At 46.3% G+C, this 18,296-nt stretch overlaps 1 long non-coding RNA gene across 1 annotated transcript; it reads left to right on the top strand.

The window, feature by feature from the left end:
* The first annotated feature begins 2,472 nt into the window (after positions 1-2,472).
* LOC111185494 (uncharacterized) lies at positions 2,473-16,470 on the top strand. The gene is made up of 4 exons (XR_016392703.1): positions 2,473-2,902; positions 3,105-6,322; positions 9,461-9,619; positions 15,765-16,470. It is a non-coding gene; the product is annotated as an uncharacterized LOC111185494 (long non-coding RNA).
* The last annotated feature ends 1,826 nt before the right edge of the window (positions 16,471-18,296 follow it).

Below are 18,296 nucleotides of genomic sequence, written 5' to 3'. Positions count from 1 at the left end.
TGTTTCTTTAAAAAGTTCTCTAATTCCTCCCAGCCACTTACTTTTCCAATTTGCTTTTTGTCTTTTGTTAAATATTTTCCTTAAAATATCTGGTGATTCTTCTTCACTTTCTCACATATAAGAGAAAAAAGCACTTTATCCCACTTCACTATCCACCCATAAGTTACATTGTAATAGAGGAGATAGGAATGCCAAAGGCATAATGACATTATGATACAGTGCTCCAGGTGAAACTGACAGCAGTCATTGCTAACGTTTATTAAGTGCTTGTTATTTTATTTACTCCTCATAACTCTGTGATATATGTATTATTACTATCCTCATTTTGCACGTGAGGAAACCGAAGCTCATACAGCCAGAGAGTGGTGAACATGAGCTCTAAACCATAATACCATACTGCCTCTTAGTAGGTGAAACTTGTCTTTGGCATGGCCCACCGCCTCTCTCTCTCTCTCTCTCTCTCTCTCTCACTGGCCCACCTTCAGGTGTTCTTGCTCCCTAATTCTCTGGTGCCCTCCTGGTTTCCTTAGGTATACTCTGTTTGTATGGATACCCATCCCTATTATTTTTCAAAATCCTCTGCCCTCCCATATTTCTTCTCCTTTTCCCCCACTCCCTTTCTCCTCCTCCAATCAAAGTTTCAATTTCTTCAATGGTACTACCTCAATTTGGGTTCAGAAGAAAAACAAATCTATTGACATAACTTAGAATGAACACACACCACCACCACTCCAGTGATTAGCATTTTAGAGGGGATAACTGTCCCACCAGTTGCTCCCAACGCTGTTGTTTGCGTGGTTCTCAACAGCAAACAAAGCTGCAGGGAAAGAGGGCTTCTTCAGAACATGGCTTTTCTGACACTTTGAGTGTCTTTTAGATGAAAGTGCTTTCTTTTAATATATTTGAAAAATCTGGAAGGAATAAGATAAATCCATACCTCAAGCTTTATCAGCTTCAGATTTAATCATGTTTCTTGAACCGAATTCATCACAGTGTTTAAAGGGCAGTAAGAGAGCAGAGCCATCAGCCAGTCTTCAAGACTTCGATGAACTAGCAGATCGACCTTTATTCAAAACAAACAAATCCCTTTTTGACTTTTATCTCTGGCTTTCAAAACCGAGCACCCAGCAGCAGATTAAAAACGCCTCCCAGGCCCGTGCTGCTGGAAGGGGTGGGTCCTATGCCCCCCTCTGCGCATGCCCGGAGTCCCGGGTCCTCCGTGCTCAGGGCTAACGGCTTCGTGGCCGCCAAAGCCCAGCAGCCCGGGGCGCAGCAAAGACACGGAAGGGTCGCCAAGCCGCAACCCAACGACCCGTGTCGAGCACGCCTAGCCTGTGATGCTGGGATGTTAACTGTGGAGTTTGTGTTGTCGGAAGAAAGCAGGAGAGCCGCTTCTCCCAGACCGGCAGGTTTCCCTGGGTGGTCCGCTCCCTCAGGGCCAGCGGGAGAGGGTGTGTGGAGAGCTGAGGACGGCCCTGCGCGGGCCTCGACGTCCCCGGCCGCAAGGACGCCAGCCGGCCTCTGCACCCGTGCGGGTACCTCCGAGCGGACCCGGGCTCATTTTCCACTCGGCTGCTTCCCGGCCGAGCTGTAAACCCAACCTGACGTGGGCTCATTAATTTGGCAGCGACTGGAAGGCTGGGCCAGGGCGGCGCACCCGGGAGGCCTTTGTGCGCCCAGGGTCGGGTCAGAGGGCAACCGAAATACGGCTGAACCCTGCACGCGGCTCCCGGGCGCGGGGCTGCGCGGCCCAAGCTGCTTCCTCCCGCCCGGCCGCCCCGCCAGCGCGGCTTCCGGAGCCCGGGAGCGCGGTGACCCGGGCCCTGCGCAGCGCCCGGCGGAGCTCGGAGCCGGCGCGTCCCACCCGGTTTCTCTCCGGGAGGGTCTCAGGCGGGCTGGGCCGGCCGTCTCCAAGGCCTCCCGCCTCCAGGATTCAGTTCCCCGGGCGCAGGCCCGGCCCTGCCCACCGCCTCCCCTGAGTCTCCGCGCCCCGCACCAGCCCGGGGGCGCCTGACCGGCCTGGAGCGCAGGGCTCGCCGCTTCCTTCCGGCTCGAGCCCGCCCCGAGCCAGGCTTCCGCCCGGCAGCCCCGCGGCCGGGTCCTGTGGCCTTTCGGGAGTTTTCCTGGGCACCCGTGAGGCCGGGCTCCGTGTTCTTTTGCACATGGAGCCCTGACAGTCGGCCGGCATCGAAGGCAGCCTCGCTGTCCTCTGTCTTCTCGCTCCGCCGGGTCGAGGCGTGCGTGCGGGAGGAGGCACACGCGCCTCCCGGCGGGGAGAGGAAGCCGCAGGCACCGTCGGCGCTCTGGGTCTGTTTCCCCCGCGTGCTCCTTGGGCCCACCATGCTGACGAGCGGTTGCCGAATTTTCTTTCCCTTCTCCAGTTTTCTCGACGGGCGGGTTTAGACTTCGAAGCCCTAGAGCCCGGCTCCCCAAGCGAAACGGTTCTTTCACAAATGCCTGAAATCCGGCGGCGGGGACGGGGTGGCCTTGGGGTGGCCTAGGGGTGGGGGGAGAAGGGTTGTTATGCTTTATCCAAGTGCTCCAGCACAGATTAATTTTAGCAAGAAACAGAGCGGCTTCTGTGCCTTTAGGTGACTTTCGTGACATTTAGCAGCAAAGAAACCTGTTTCCTCTGCTATTCAGAGCTAACCACGTGTAATTGGCCCAGAAGTCTGTTGTATTTTGGGTAACTGTTTGCGATATCCCATCTGTTTTCATCTCGCAGTTCAAACGATACTGTTTACCCTTATGTCGGGGAAATTGGTTTACATGCGCAGCAATTTCAGTGCGACACCGAAATGTTGAACCAACGCTACGAATCGTACAGGCTTTGTACTGCTAATAACCCTCCATTACGACTGTCACGAGACATTTACACAGCCTCTTGGTCCTGTAAAGGAAAGTAAGATCCTGGGTTTATCTATTTGAAAACCAGTTGGTCTTTGGCCAGAGACGCAGACGCATGGGTCAGGGGAGGTGGCCGGGCAGCCCGGGAGCAATCGGGTCGCAGGGGGCAAAGCCCTGACGCCTTCTGTCTGCTGTGGGGTGGGCTAGGTTGGCTGATACTGAACGACCCCCAGCAGCCCCCTCCTTCCGTCCCGCAGACTCGTTTGCGTCTTTTTTCTCCGAACCGCGATCCGGAGCTTCGGGCCCAGTTTCCCGAGTGACACATCGTGAAACCGCAGGAAAGTGGTGCAAGCCCGGAACAGATGGGTCTCTGACCCTGCGTGTTTCCCAGATTGAGGATGGATGGAGGTGTAGACGGCTCAGGGCCATCTAGCCCTTTCGTGAGCCGCAAAGAGATGGTTCGGTGCTCCCAGGAGGGACAAGTCTCCTTTCTCAGGCTGTGTCGAGGAAAGGGAGCTCGTCAATGCAGCGTGAAGCGCCTGCCCGCAGCGGTGTGGGTGGGGGGCGGTCTCGTTCTTTTGGCCCGTGGGCAGCCGCGGGACGGCTGCGTAACCGGCTCCGGAGACCGGGAGTGTGCGTTGGAGCCGCGCCCCGACTTTCCTGGGGCGGAGAAATTGGAGAAATTGCTCTGAAGTAGCGTCGGCTGCCCTGGCTGAGAGGCCCGTAATCAGCCCCTGGCATGTGTGCAAATGCTGATTTTGCGGGTGTTACTTAATCCACGCCGGCGGTGAAAAGCCTCGGGTTGGTGGCACGCTCACCTCCCACCGCCAGGCTTCTTTCTCGGTCTGCTCTGGGGAGCAGACTCTGCGTCCAGGGTGGGGTGGGGTGACCGGTGAGGGTGTGAGTCTGATGCTGGGGCTTCTTTGGCCCAAGGATTGAGGAGTGAAAAAAGAATGCGAAAATGAAGCTGTTGACAGACGTCTGCCGCCTTAATTCAGGCTGTTGTCCCAGTGTCCTGGTAGAAATTAGCCATTTCCTCTGTATCCCATGCTAACTTACTCTTTCAAGGGGAGGAGTAGTTGGCAGAGGAAAAAACCATAATGATTTACACACAGTACAAAATGTGACCAAGGCTAACTTGAGGAAGGTACAAGGAGAGGAATATTCAGTTGATCATTTAAACCTCAGTACCAGAAACAGTCAAAAATATCTGTGGAAGGCCATAAGATCAGTAAGGGGCTCCTCTACAAAGGAAGACCCAAATTTAAGTCCTAGCAGTTAAAGTGACCTTTGGTAACTCCAGTAAGGTGGAGGCCTGCTCCTGGGCAAATGCAGGAAAGCAAAGATCTAAGGCCATAACCCACATCCCACAAAGAGTCCACCTTTTCCAAAGTTGGAAGGAAAAAGCTCCCTTACAACGCCTCATGATGACCAGACCTCAGTTCCCTCTACTACCTTCAATTCATGTCTCATATGACTTATTGTTATGCTGGAAATGAGTAATTTTAAAAAGCAAAATATTCTGGGGGAAAAGGAGTGAAAATTCCAACCTACCTCATCCCTTAAATTTCAAAAGGCAAATAATCCATTAACTCATGACCACACCTCTCCCTGCCCCCCAAAAGCAATGAGAATTTAAATTTATATAACAACTTGAATATAGGTCTAAATTATAAGGGGCAATCTCTCTTTTCAGATCCTTGAGCATTTTATTTTGTGGCCTTTCCAGTACTTTCTACCAAAAACAAATCCACAGAGAACATGAAAGCATCCCAGCTATAGAAACTAGTTTTAGTCAATCGGTGAAGACAAATTGGAAGGTTTGTCCTGAAAAGCAATGATTTTAAGGTTAAGGTTATACTTTTTATTCATAGTCAGCGTAGCCGCAAAGTGTAGAAAGAAAGACAACAATTGTCTCAGAGTATAGTGTTCACATATCAGGGCCATTGTAAAAACAGGGTTTTAGTTGAACAGGGTTTCTTAGTAGAGGCCGCCTCTGCCTTACTAATTGTCCTCCTTGATGTTTGCTTTCTTTTGTCCTCCTTACCCATCTACTACAGCTGACAAAACTTACACCAAAGAGACTCCTCACACAATTTGTTTTTGAGCGACTGCTATTTGCTTAGCACTGTACTAGCAATAATGAAGGGCAGGAAAGGATCAGATGTGTTCCCTGCCCTTTTGGAGCTTCTCATTTGCTTGGGGAGAAAAGACTTAGAAAACTTAGGGTATTCATGTCCATTAAAGAGGTAAGAAGGGCCAACACAGTATTGCTGAGGGAACGGAGTGAGAATGGCAGCACAGTTAGAGCGTGAGGAGTGGCACAGGTCACAGGAATCTTTTCCGGGTCACCCAAGTGGTCTTCAGGTCACGGTGGAGAGAAAACTAGATGAGGAGATTGGGAAGTCAGCAACCAGATGGGGCCTGGCTCAGCTTTGTGCTTTTTTCCCCTGCCTCTTCTGCTCTTGCAGCGTGCACGGGAAACAACTGAAGGGCAAATCTGGAATTCATGGTGTGTGTCTGCGTGTGTAGGGGTGAGTTGGGGAGGAAAAGGCCAAATACATTATCTGATCATTCTCTACCTGTGAGGAGGTTAGGGAGCTTCATTTTCTGGCTGCCTTGCTATTTGCATGGATATGATGCCCAAATGTAATCTCAGGAAAATAAACTAACTGGATTATGAGCTGAAGAATCATGTGGCTTTTTTTCCTGCTAGCATCTCAGCAGCTGCTCTAGGACAAACATGGCCCAACAAAACTGCCACCATCACAGGATGAATCTAAAGGACTTAATTGCCTGTGAGTAATTTACAAAAAGTACTTGGAATTTGGTATGTGATTAGAAAGAACAACCACAGTGGAACACCGCTGCATTTCTAGTCATTTTTGGGACCATATCTACCTGGTTGGTGTTTGAAGGCAAAATAATTCTTTCTGCTTGAGAAAAATGTTTGATTCTGTTCCTCCACATGCATTTATTTGGGAGAGTTAAAAACAAATCCAGATACAGTTGCTGTTTTGATTCTACTCACCCTCTCCCTCCCCTGGCACCCTCCACCAAAACCTTCACTTTGTCTGGTTTGATTTTTCAGACCACACACACAGAGGACCGAATGTTTTATAGGTGATCAGAGTCTTATCAGCTCTGTAGTTGGCAGAAGACTTGATCTTTGACCACTTGCCTCTTCATGGTATTGCTCTGTTGTGGGAAGAGGTGCCCCCCTCCCTTAATAATGTGGGATGTGGTAGGATGACCCTCATGGCCCATCACCTCTGTCATTTAAAGCATAGCTAGTTTAAGTCTAATTGGTCTGAAACCTGCTTTCTTCAGATCTTGCCCAAAGTTTATATCCGTAATCATCTATAATGAGCCTATGCTGTCAGATTTACCCAGCATCTGTCCCAGAAGACTGAGGCCCAGGCCATGGTCAGCACTACTGATGGGCAGCCTGAAAGAGCCTGGAAGAGCCCTGCAGGTGAGATACTGCCTGGAACCTCCATACTCACCCTGTTTTCCCCCGCTCCATCTGAAGGCCAAAAGCCCTGCCTGCCCCTAAAATATCTGAAACAAAACACACATTTAAAAACTTTGGTCAACCTGTAAACAGTTGAATTTTTTCCCATTGATGAAATTATCAAGTACTTAATTTTTATTTCCTCCATGAATGTATTCATATGTTCATGGAAATCTTGCCCAGCACACAGAGCATTTGGCAGTCAGTTTCTTCTCCTTTGGGAAACCACCTATGCGAGTTTTCAGGGATGACCAGGGAGACTAGGAGTAAGTTTCTGTACAGTCAGTGAAACCCCAACTAGTGGAGGCCATGCTCCGGGCAGAGCAGTGGATGAGGCAGGTAGAGGCAATTGATGGAGAGAGGGAGGAAGGTTGGTATGTGATCCAGAAAGTCTAATTTCTGATGTTTCTTGGCAGGTTCTGACTATGATATCTTATGTGGGTAACCCTTCAGATGTGGTAAAGATTGTAGATATTGGATGAGAAAGAACAAAAAGCCACTTAAAAAAAAAACAACTCAAAAAAACTATCATGCATGTTTTGATTCTATTAAAACAATGATTATATGTAAATGAGACTAACATAGTTATTCCTAATGCATGTATGCTTATGTTTTTCCATTTATATTTCTTCCATCTAATAGATACCCAGATAAAATATAAAATCAAAGTCAGCATTTACCATTTATCTTATCATTCATATACACTATTCATATATACTTATATTTTTCCTTAAAATGTACAGAATTTTAATTCTATAGACTTCTTTTGGGTCATGAAACTCACTTTACATTCTGAAAAACACTTTCAGTTGTTTCTTTAGCTGAGTTAGCTATGCCCACTTTATTAACTGCACTTTTATACATTTATTTATTTTTGTGATTTATAAAAATGGCCTCATCATTTTAATAGTCACCCCTGGGTGCATAGGCAATGGTTTAGAAAACTTCCAAAATATGGTAATACCACTATAGCAAAACACCATTACAGCAACAAAAAACACAAACCCACTGAACACGAGCCCAGAACAACATTCCTCCAACTATCTGGGGAAAATAAACCAAAAAGAGCTATCTTTCATCGTGCCTGAAAGGTCAGCTAACCAGGGCTCTCAGGAGAACAGAGGAATGGTATTTTACAGAGGAGGGCCCTTTATGGAAGACCCTCTGCTTCCAGTTCTCCAGAAATGCACTGCAGGGTGGGGTGTGGAGACTGATCTCATTTGAAAAGAGAGGTCATAGAAATGAAGCAACAGAGAGCCTGTCCCACCTCCTGTGGATGTCTGGGGCTGCATGGATGAATAGACACGTGGTCCATTAGAGCTGATGACCACTCTTGTCCCGAGAGCTGAGGGCAGAGCCCTTTTTTTTTTTTTCTGTTGTTGTTATTATTTAGGGCTAATAAAGGGCAGAAGGAAAGATTGTTCTTTTGTGATGCAGCATCATAATATAGAGATGGATTCTGAGTCCCAGCTGTGATTTTTACTAGATGTGTGATCTTGGGTAAGTCGCAAAGCTTTTCTTGAATTTAAGTATTTCTCTTAATATTAGAGACAACAATGGCTGCTTCTCAGAGTTGGTAAGAGAATTAAATGAAAAAACCTGTGTGAAAGCGCTGGTGTAATATATTGAAAGTGCTTTATATCATACATGACTGTACTGCTACCTGGAGTTTTCCTTGAGTCTAAATCATCTGGACTCTCTCTTTGTCTTTAGTTGGGTGCACACAGCCTTTGCCATTGTGAATCGGATCTGAGCAAATGCCTGAAGAACCCAGAGAAGTAGCTGGTCCGAGGAGGTGGCCCCATGTCATACCGCCTCTGACAGCACTGGGCAGGCAAATAAGAACTCAGTCACTCAGGAGTGTAACAGGAGTTCTGGCAGAGCCTGGAGTGAGAGAAAGTGCAATGGGGCAGAAGAAAAGATAGAGGGGACTCGAGTATGTTCAGTTGACTTTCGCCAGCCTGTGGGGAAGCAGCATGGAGCAATGGTTACAAGCGAGGGCTCTGGAGCTCTTCTTACCAGTGATGCATACTTAGCTTTCAGTGCCCGAGGCCCACATCTGCAGAAGAGGGAGAATAATAGTACCTGCCTACAGCATTGTAGGGAGGACTCAATGGGTGAGTGCAAGCAAGGGGCTTAGAACAGTGCTCAGTATGCTGGGTCCTGGTTCTTTCGAGAGGCAATAGGGACTCAAGCTAATGCACCGGACTCTGAGGGAGCTGCCTGAGTCTGCCTTCACCCCTTACTGACTAGATGACTTTGGGAAGCTTCTGCACCTCTGTGCCTCAGTTTCTTCATCTGTAAAATGGGGGTGATAATAATACCTACTTCCTAGGGTGGTGGTGGTTATGATTAAATGAGTTAATAAATGTGTTAATGTGTTAATAAGCAGTGTTTGGCAGGTAGCACGTATTTGCTGCTATTATTATTGTTGTTGTTTTTTACTACTGTTTTTACAGGCATGCTGCCCCCTCACCTTTCCCTCCAACTCAATAAATGTAGATTATCCTACAGCCAACCTGAAGGAGAAGACTCTGTATCACCTGGAGATATTTTCTATGGCTCTCACCAATACCCCTGGACATACCAATGTCATCCTTTAATAATCCTCTAGGAAGAGACACAGCCACCCCTCCCAGCAGGCTACCCCATACCACACCTTCACTCTACCTTTGGATAGACTCTCTATTTTTCACTTGTGATTTTTCACCACCTTCAGCTCTTCTACTTGTGTTTTTCTTCTTCCTACTAGTTCTTGAGTGTGACCAAGGGTTCTTCTGAGTTCCATAGACCTCAGGGGATCTTGCATTAATCAGACCAGGGCTGCTATTGGTCGGGATGAATACATGGGCGGACGCACTCAATGGACAGTGCTTGGTTTCTGGTTTTTATGAAATCAACAAGAAATGAAAAATGGAGCATAAAAAAAAATTAAATGCCCTGTTGATTTCTAGTTAATCCAATTATCTCATTCTTCATGCTGCTAGAGATCCAGAATGATACCGCCATTATTTGAAAAGACGGAGAATAAATACTAACGCCTTACCAAAACATTGCAGGACTCTGCAGTTTCCTCTAAAACCTCCTTTCTGTTTGCAGGTGGACTTGAACTCGACAGACGGAGGAACATCACTGAACACATCCCATTTGTTAGCAGTCTGAGCTTCATAGGCCCTGGGCTTATGGCATTCCTTCATGGCGGACATGGCAGAACGAGTTGGACATGCCATTTTAGACTGAGCTCTGAATCTCCAGACTGTGAGTAGTTTAATTCATACCCTCCATGTAGCTTTGCTATTGACATTTATTAGCCGAGAGTGTTGCTGCCAACACAAGTTTTCAGTAGATTGTGGTATAAACAGATTTCCTCTTTACACATTCTAATCAGCGCAGAAGGACAGTTTTTATTGAAACCGTATCTCAGCCTAAGTTTCTCCACACGTGTAGGCACACATGTACAGAGTTTAAATTGTATTTATGGTTGGTAAATGTTCTAATTACGGGGCTGCGTGTGTTCTGAGGGGAAAATTAAATCAGTGAACATGGGAGGCCAGGATGCCCTTCCGCCCTGGTTTAGGTTCTTTATGGTTTTAGGCTTTGAGAAATCAATGCCATGCAATGGTGGGTGACAATCCAGGTAGATGTTTGACTCCCGACTGATTTACAATGTTATCTACATATTTCTTTTGCCTCCATGAGGGAAAGTTTGATTTCTGACTGTCTGCATCATCCTAACACATCACAGAGCAATTTCCAACAAGCTGCTCTTCTGGACAACGTCCTGGGCCTCATTTCCCATATTAGAGTGCATGAAATGCTAAAATAGAAAAGGGGTGTAATTGACATTGTGCCCACCAGCCCAGTCCCATACTACTGTCGTAATGATGACAATGAGCAGGTTACTAGTCACCAAGCAGTGCCTAGGCTTCTTTGGAACTCACCTAAGGAGAGGTTTTGACATCTTCCCCAGTGCCACTAAAGAATGCAGTCCTAGCTGTAGCTGACCAATGGGTGCTAAAGGGTTTTGAAAGTCGCTGCCGCCGCTGCTATATAATTAGCTCAAGGATGTTGTAATTTGCAGAATATGCACTCCAAGGATATGTAGAACATAATCTAGTCAGCTCTACCCAACCACAGTAATTCTGCTGCTGCAGGCAAAATGCTTTCCTGGGGTAGGCTCGAGCTGACAGATTACTGAGGGAAATCTTTGTCTCACCCACACTCCCAGATTATTCAGCTTACTTTCTAACACACCACTCAACCCTCTATGCAGACTGTGTGGTGTAGACCTGGCACCCTAAACTGAGTAATCTCCTTGCTGACAGCTGAAAAGTAAAGGCATCTGTGGCAATCAGATGGGTTGCCTCAGGTTGGTTCCAGATGTCAAGTTGATTAATGTTAAGAGTCAGGACTGCCAGCAGCTAGGCCACGTGAGTGCACAGATCGCCAGGAAACAACCCTGGTGCTTGTGGTATCGGTGGGTAGAGACATAACGCACAGATACTGAACAGACGCCAGTCCTTCTGTATCAGCTCAGGAGAATGCCCAGAAAATCATGGATTCCTCCAGCATGCAAACCCCAACACATAAAACTTTTCAGCTATTTTCCATGTTTCCTAACCTAGTGAGTTTGTTTCCTTAAATTAACATCAGTATTTCTATGCTAAGCGGTCCAACCCAGGAAGGCCCTAGTGGGAAAAGCCCAAGATGAAGTTTGGATCTTTGTGATGATAAAACAATACATTTCTGTAGTACTTCGATTTTCCAAAGCACCGTTGTCTTTACTTCCTTTCTCACTTGTAGCTTACATCCCTGTGAGTAAGGTTGAGAAAGGTGTGCTCATGTAAGTGGTACAGGGTTTGTGTTTTGAAATACTCTGTGGATATAAGGTGTCATTGTCTCTCTCCATCTCCGTGGGCCACTGTGAGATGGGTGAATGGTCTATTGAAGGTCATGCAGTTCAGTCATCACAAGAAATCATCCACCACCCTACTCATTCTCTTAAACCAGTGTTTTTCAAAGTGTGGTCCATGGACCAATAGCATCAGCATTATCCCAAACCTACTGGGTAGAACCTCTGGAAGTGGGCCCAGCAATGTGTTAACAGAAGCCCTTGAGGTGATTCTAATGCACACTCAAGGCTGAGAACCACGGGCCTGTGCCAGTAGTTCCCAGCTCAGTTTTCTTGGATGCCAGGACCCAGTGGACATAATGATGAAACCCCATAAGCTGTTTTCAAAATTTCATGAAACTTAATGAAAATCATACTCTTAATGTTACTTTTTAAAAAAAACTGTATATTTTATTACACATGGCTGATAAGTGAATGTTGGGAAAGGAAATTGATTATTAATCAATGCCATTTGGTATTCTTTCATTCATGCATCACTCATTTAATCCTTTAAAGGTTATCTAATATGCTCTGTGCTAGATACTGGGAGATTCAAAGATGGTACACTCTTTTACTCTTGAGATAACTATAGGCTTGTAAACAGATTATTGCAATTCAATATGCTAAGTGCTGAAAGGCACATTTAAACAGTACTGCTGTAGAAATAAATCTTCTGAAAACCTTGGGGGAAATAATCTTCAGACTTGGCTGTGTTGCTTCAAGGCTTTGTGCTTGAACTTGTATGGTTGGAATGGGGAGAGATGGGATGGCAGGACTACTCCCTCTTTATTCCCAACCACCCAGCTGAGAACCGGTGGAAACACAAGCCCACTTCTGGGTTCTGGGTTTGCCCTCTTCTTGGAACTTCCTTGCCTTTCCTGGGCAACAGCATTTCTGATTATGAGAAGCACTGATAGAGCACTTGAAACAGGCTCACAGAGGCTCTGTGTTAGTAAGGAGAACCTGAAAATAAGACCTACAACATATTTTTATTGACTTGGCTTATCTTTTATTATAATGGGCAGTTATTTAAAAGGCACCTCTCTGTTTAACCAAGGACTTGAAACCAAATGAAATGTCAGCTTGATTCAGAGTCTGTTTGGAAAACATTTCAGTACACTTACTTTAGAAAATACATAGGTTTAATTTCAGTTCAACTGTTTCACAGGTCTTCGTCTAAAAAAAAGAATCCATGCTTATGTGGCAGGAGAAAAAAATACTCGCTGTGTTCATTTTGCTTTCAGATTAGAGTGAGGTTTGTCCCTATTTGTCAAGTTCTTGGTTCTAGAGTCTCAAGCCTAAGCAGATGAGGGGCCCACCTCTGTGCTTCCTCTCAAGTTGACTTTCTGTCTGTAATTCCACTTCAAAATGACTGTATACACAAAGTACATCCAGCATAACTAAAACAAGAGGAAAGGGAAGGGGCAGGGCAGAGATGTTAATACAAGGAAACTTCACATGTAACAACTGAAACTTATATCAGAACATTAGCAATTGCTTTCTTCTGGTGGGGGAGTGCTTCTGGTTCTAAATGAGGTGTTAGTGTTTGCGGGGTGATAACCTTGTCCCACTGAATTATGATGAGAAAACAACCCAGTTGCCTACAGAGCCAAAAACAAATCTCAGAACTGCTTAACTCATCCGTCAAACAAATTGTATTTTAGGAAATTCAGGACAGAGAAAAATGCACAAAAGAAAAGGAGATTTATTTATTTGTACAAAAGTAGAATGACAGGCGTTTGAGTGGATCCAAATAGCATTTAGGGAGAAAAAAAAATGTGATTCATTGCCAGCTATTAAATCTTGTTTATCCTTCTTTAAACTAACCAGAAACACATTTTGGAAAAACGCTAGTTAACAGTTTAAGCATTGACAGCCTCCTGTTGTGCTGTTTTGCCTTCCCTGCCTTCCAAGGGGAAGACGATGGGGTGCAGCCAGTGAGCATTGTTTCACGAGTCCATGACAGGAGATGAATTCCAGTCCTGCTTGTGAAGCTCGCACTCAGACTCTGGGAGAATTCCTTCAGTTTCCTCAAAGAAGGATGCTTACCTCACAGCAGGGGCAAGACATCCGTGTTTACAAGGTAGTTTCAGATGAAAGGCCCCGAAGGACACAAAACATTATTCAAAGACACAATGACTGATGAACTGACGTGTCCTTCAGAAAGTGCCAACTCCCAATAGCCAATCATTATCACGGTATCTCACAGACCAACAGCTGACCTCACCAAAGCTGGCTCCAGTCACAGCTTTGTGATTGAAATTCTTCAGAGCACTTGACAAGGATCTGAAAAATTTGCTGAAATCCCAAAAGCCAGTGGGAGAAAGCCCTCCAGGCTGCAGTATATTGTGGGGGCCCCTTCCAGCCCTGCCCTGTGCTCATCCTGCTACAGGGCTTTGAGGGAGCAGCCTTTTTTTTTTTTTTGCCGTACGCAGGCCTCTCACTGTTGTGGCCTCTCCCGTTGCGGAGCACAGGCTCCGGACGCGCAGGCTCAGCGGCCATGGCTCACAGGCCTAGCCGCTCCGCGGCATGTGGGATCTTCCCGGACCGGGGCACGAACCCGTGTCCCCTGCATCGGCAGGCAGACTCTCAACCACTGCGCCACCAGGGAAGCCCGGGAGCAGCCTTTTATAGCTGGTTCTGCTGCCCCCAACTCCAGCACCCTTTTGCTTAAATGTATTAGTATAAATATTTGGCTTGTCAGTGCCCTTAGAATTTGAGGGTTCGGTACCTACCATAGATTGTAGTGATTAACTTGATTTAATTGATTACAAAATATACACATTTCTGAAAAAAGCCACTAACATCTTTTTGCTTTCTAAGCAGATAATTCTACCACCAGGATTATCTAGGTTTTGTGGTCTCAGTAGTGTCTAGAAAGGTGACTCTGCTGAGTTTAAGGCCACAGAGAAAGGCCCAAGTGGACTCATTAGATCCATAGAACTCCTCTCCTCTCCCCCGCCTCCCACTGCAATGGCCTAGGCAGGAGGAATATCCACACAGTGGTTTGCTGACCTTCAAGCCTCAGGGCACTCATGGAAGCAAAGTGCTCTTTGCCCTTGCTGGTTGCCATCCCTCCTTTTCCCTCATAACCTGCAACTTTTCTCTTGCCCAACACATCACATTCCCTCACATATTTCTATTAATATTATAAATTCCGTGAGGGCAAGAACTGTGTCTTATTCAGTTTTGTATCCCCTTCTCTTAGCACAGCACCCACCCCATAAAGTCAGGCACTGAAAACCAGTGGTTGAAGTGGTCCTTCCACAAGTAGATGTAGGGCCTTCTCACCTGCCAGCATCATGAGCCACCTAGGCTGGGTCTGCACAGGTTCAAGGTGTTAAGACATTTCCTTCCAGAAAGCTCTCTAATACCCAGTATTTGGATGACTCTCCTTTTTTCATTTTAATTAACTCTAGAAACAACATTTCAACCCCTTCTGCCATCACCACCACCACCACCACAGAAAAACAGCCCTCCTCATCGTCCTGTGGCTTTCCTGAGAATCTACACTTGTAGGATGAGAATCCGTCTGAACTATTGCAACAGTACCTACAGGGTTTATCGGATGAGAGGAACATGAAATAGCCTGAGAGGTCAGAGAAAGGCAAACTTCGATTGGGAGAAAGGTGTGCCTTCTCTTCTGGCTGTTTGGCCAGAGTAGCGGTTGAGAGAGGGAATAAAGAGAAAGGCACAGAGCATCATAATAGTTCAGAGATGTCAGAGTGTGCTTTCTTCCAGAAGGTGTAGATTCAGCAGATTTAGCATCATCAAATCCCTCTTGTCTCAGAAGGAAAATCTGGGCATGAGATGGGACAAGAAAGAGTTAGGGTGTCCAGCCTAGTTGTTCTCTGACTCTCACCATAGAACACAATGATAAAGGGACAAAAGACTTAAAAAAAATAAATCGGTAAAGTTTCTAGATGGTGTGAACTGTTTGTGTTCCTCCAAGATTCATTTGCTAAAACCTAATCCTCAATGTGATGGTATTTGGAGGTGGGCCTTTGGAAGAAGGTGATTAGATCATAAGGATGGAGCCCTCGTAAATAGGATTGATGCCCTTATAAAAGAGGCCCCAGAGAGCTCCCTCACCCCCCATGCCATGTGAGGCACAAAGAGAAAGTGGCAGTCCATAATCAGCAAGAGATCTCTCACCAGAACCGAACCATGCTGGCACCCTGACCTTGGACTTCCAGCCTCTAGAACTGTGAGAAATAAATTTCTGTTGTTTATAAGCCACTCAGTCTATGGTAGTTTGTTACAGCAGCCTGAACTGAGACATCAGAGTAGTACTTTAAAATATCTTACCAACTCTTTGCACCTATGCACTTGACTACCTGACCCATGTTTTGGTGTTTCTGGGAAGAGCAGTGGTGGATGGGATGTGGATGGGACCACCGGTTCAGGGGAGGAGCTGAGCTCACAACAGGAGGCAGCGGGGACTCCCTGCAAGGGCCCTCTGACTCTGACCTGGCTTCCTTTGCCACATCACCTTCTACTTCCTCTTTCCAGGGAGACTGTGGTCTCGACCATATGCCTGCAGGCAACATGGGCTCACATCAAACCATCACGTGGTACCCTCTGTGCTTAGAGCTTCATATCCAGGAGCATGGCAGCAAGGACAACATTGTGGTCATTTTGTCCCATAGTCCTGAACTGTCAACAAGAATCTCAAGAAGTAATGAAGTCTGTGGCCCTGCAGTTCTACTCTGAGATGTACACCCAAGAGAACTGAAAACATACACACAAATGTTGACAGCAGTACTATTCATAACAGCCAAAAAGTGGAAACAATCCAAATGTTCATCAGCTGATGAATGGATCAACAAATGTGGTATGTCCATAAGCTGGAATATTATTCAGCACAAAAGGGAATAAGTATTGATACATGGTATAACATGGATGAACCTTGGAAACATGCTGAGTGGAAGAAGCCAGAAACAAAAGGCCATGTATTATGTGATTCCATTCAGATGAAATATCCAGAATAGGCAAATCCATAGAGACTGAAAATAGATTTGTGATTGCAGTGGGTTGGGGGGTTGGAAGAATGGGGAGTGACTGCTAATGGGTATGGGATTTCTTTTTTGGGTGATCGAAATGTTCTGGAATTAGGTAGTGGTGATGGTTACTCAACACTGTGAATATACTAAAATACACTGAATTATACACTTTATTTTTTAATTTTTAATAAATTTTTATTTATTTATTTATTTAATTTTGGCTGTGTTGGGTCTTCGTTGCTGCACGCGGGCTTTCTCTAGTTGCGGCAAGTGGGGGCCACTCTCGTTGCGGTGCGTGGGCTTCTCACTGCTGTGGCTTGTCTTGTTGCGGAGCATGGGCTCTAGGTGTGTGGGCTTCACTTAGTTGTGGCACGTGGGCTCAGTAGTTGTGGCTCATGAGCGCTAGAGTGCAGGCTCAGTAGTTGTGGTGCATGAGCTCAGTATTTGTGGCACATGGGCTCAGTAGTTGTGGCTCGCAGGCTCTAGAGCGCAGGCTCAGTAGTTGTGGCACACGGGCTTAGTTGCTCTGCGGCATGTGGGATCTTCCTGGACCAGGGCTCGAACCAGTGTCCCCTGCATTGGTAGGCGGATTCTTAACCACTACGCCACCAGGGAAGTCCTGAATTAAACACTTTAAAATAGTGAACTTTATCTCAATAACAAATGCAATTAGAAAAAAAGAAGTAATGAAGTCAAGTCACTGGGAAGCAGCAGCCCCCTTTCCTTCTTTCTTCCCTCCCTCAGCCAACTGGGAAATTTGCTCTCACACTTGCATACCCTAGATCCATATTTTCGGCTCATCTGTTGGCTCTTTCTCTTGTCTTCAACCTTCCAGCCACTTCTCTGCACTCGAAGTGATCATCCTTTGAGACTCAAATGGGTGTTCAGTTCTGAGTTTTTCTTTTTGTGCCTGCAGTATGCCTTGGGTCTTTGGGGCTGGGTTGATCTAGATAGAAATCCCAAATCACCACTCTGTCTCTGGGAACGCTCTGCCTCTGAGCTGCTCCCTGTGGAAGCTGGATTTCTCAAATGTTGGAAGGCAGCAGGGAGGCTGGTTTAAGAGACCGACTGATCAGCCTTGGCAAAATGCCAACTCGGGCAGTCTGGTTTTGGTTTTTTGTTTTTTGCTGCTGTCCTGAGACAAAGCCTTGGGGTAAAGAGATGCCTGTATCACGGGGTTCCAGAGGACCCCTCGGTTTGCTCTTCTACGTGTTCCCTTCTCAGCAGGTGTCAGCACAAGCTCCTCCCTCAGGCTGCTCGTGTGGAATACACACATCTATTTAGCTAAAAGTGTGGGCTTTTTTTTTTCAGAGTACAAACCTCATAAAAATGGTCGCTGGGGCACTCACGGTGCCCACTCTGAGGGCCCCTGGCTGCAAGCCTCCCGCTCTCCCTGCCCACCTCTCACATGTGACTTCCTGCTTTGCTCTCTGGGTAGATGACTTTCTTTCCTCCCGGTCACAGGTGCCTCAATCTAGGCATTCCTGGTCCTTGATTATCTTTCACTCTTTTCTGATAAGCACATCCAGGAGCACTTTTATTCCCATAGATGATTTAAAGGACAGACAAAATGGGAAGCTTCTTATCATATAGTTCTGGGAAGACAAGGGGAATCACATGCCACTATAGGCTTTTAAGCAGGCATGCTGAGATGTGATGCAAATGAAATAGTACTGCCTCACCTGGACCAAAATAGTTTAAGCTGGTTAATAAAAGTGAAGGCTTTGGGGCTTATTCTTTTTAACTGACAAATGAAGCCCAGAATAGTCAAGTGGATTGAAAAGTATTCAAGTGATCCACAACAGAACACTGGCCACTGTTTAGTCCACAAGGAGCGCCAGCAGAACAACCCTGGTCATTTATCTGCATATTTAATGAAAACACATAGCCCTAAGCATTAGTAGCATACCGAGCCATCTCCTGCAGGCCAAAGAGATGTTTGTGGAGTTAGCAGTATGTCTTCCACAGTCGTGTTGGTGGGTAGTCAGAATGCTGTGGTGTCAGCAACAGACAGAGAGTCTGGATGACCCAAGTAAAAAGG

This window comes from Delphinapterus leucas, chromosome 3 (assembly GCF_059928025.1).
Source record: "Delphinapterus leucas isolate spDelLeu-1000000601 "Yukka" chromosome 3, BTC_Dleu_Yukka2, whole genome shotgun sequence".
In the NCBI taxonomy this organism is placed as follows: domain Eukaryota; kingdom Metazoa; phylum Chordata; class Mammalia; order Artiodactyla; family Monodontidae; genus Delphinapterus; species Delphinapterus leucas.
This window is presented reverse-complemented; position numbering and strand designations above follow the sequence as displayed.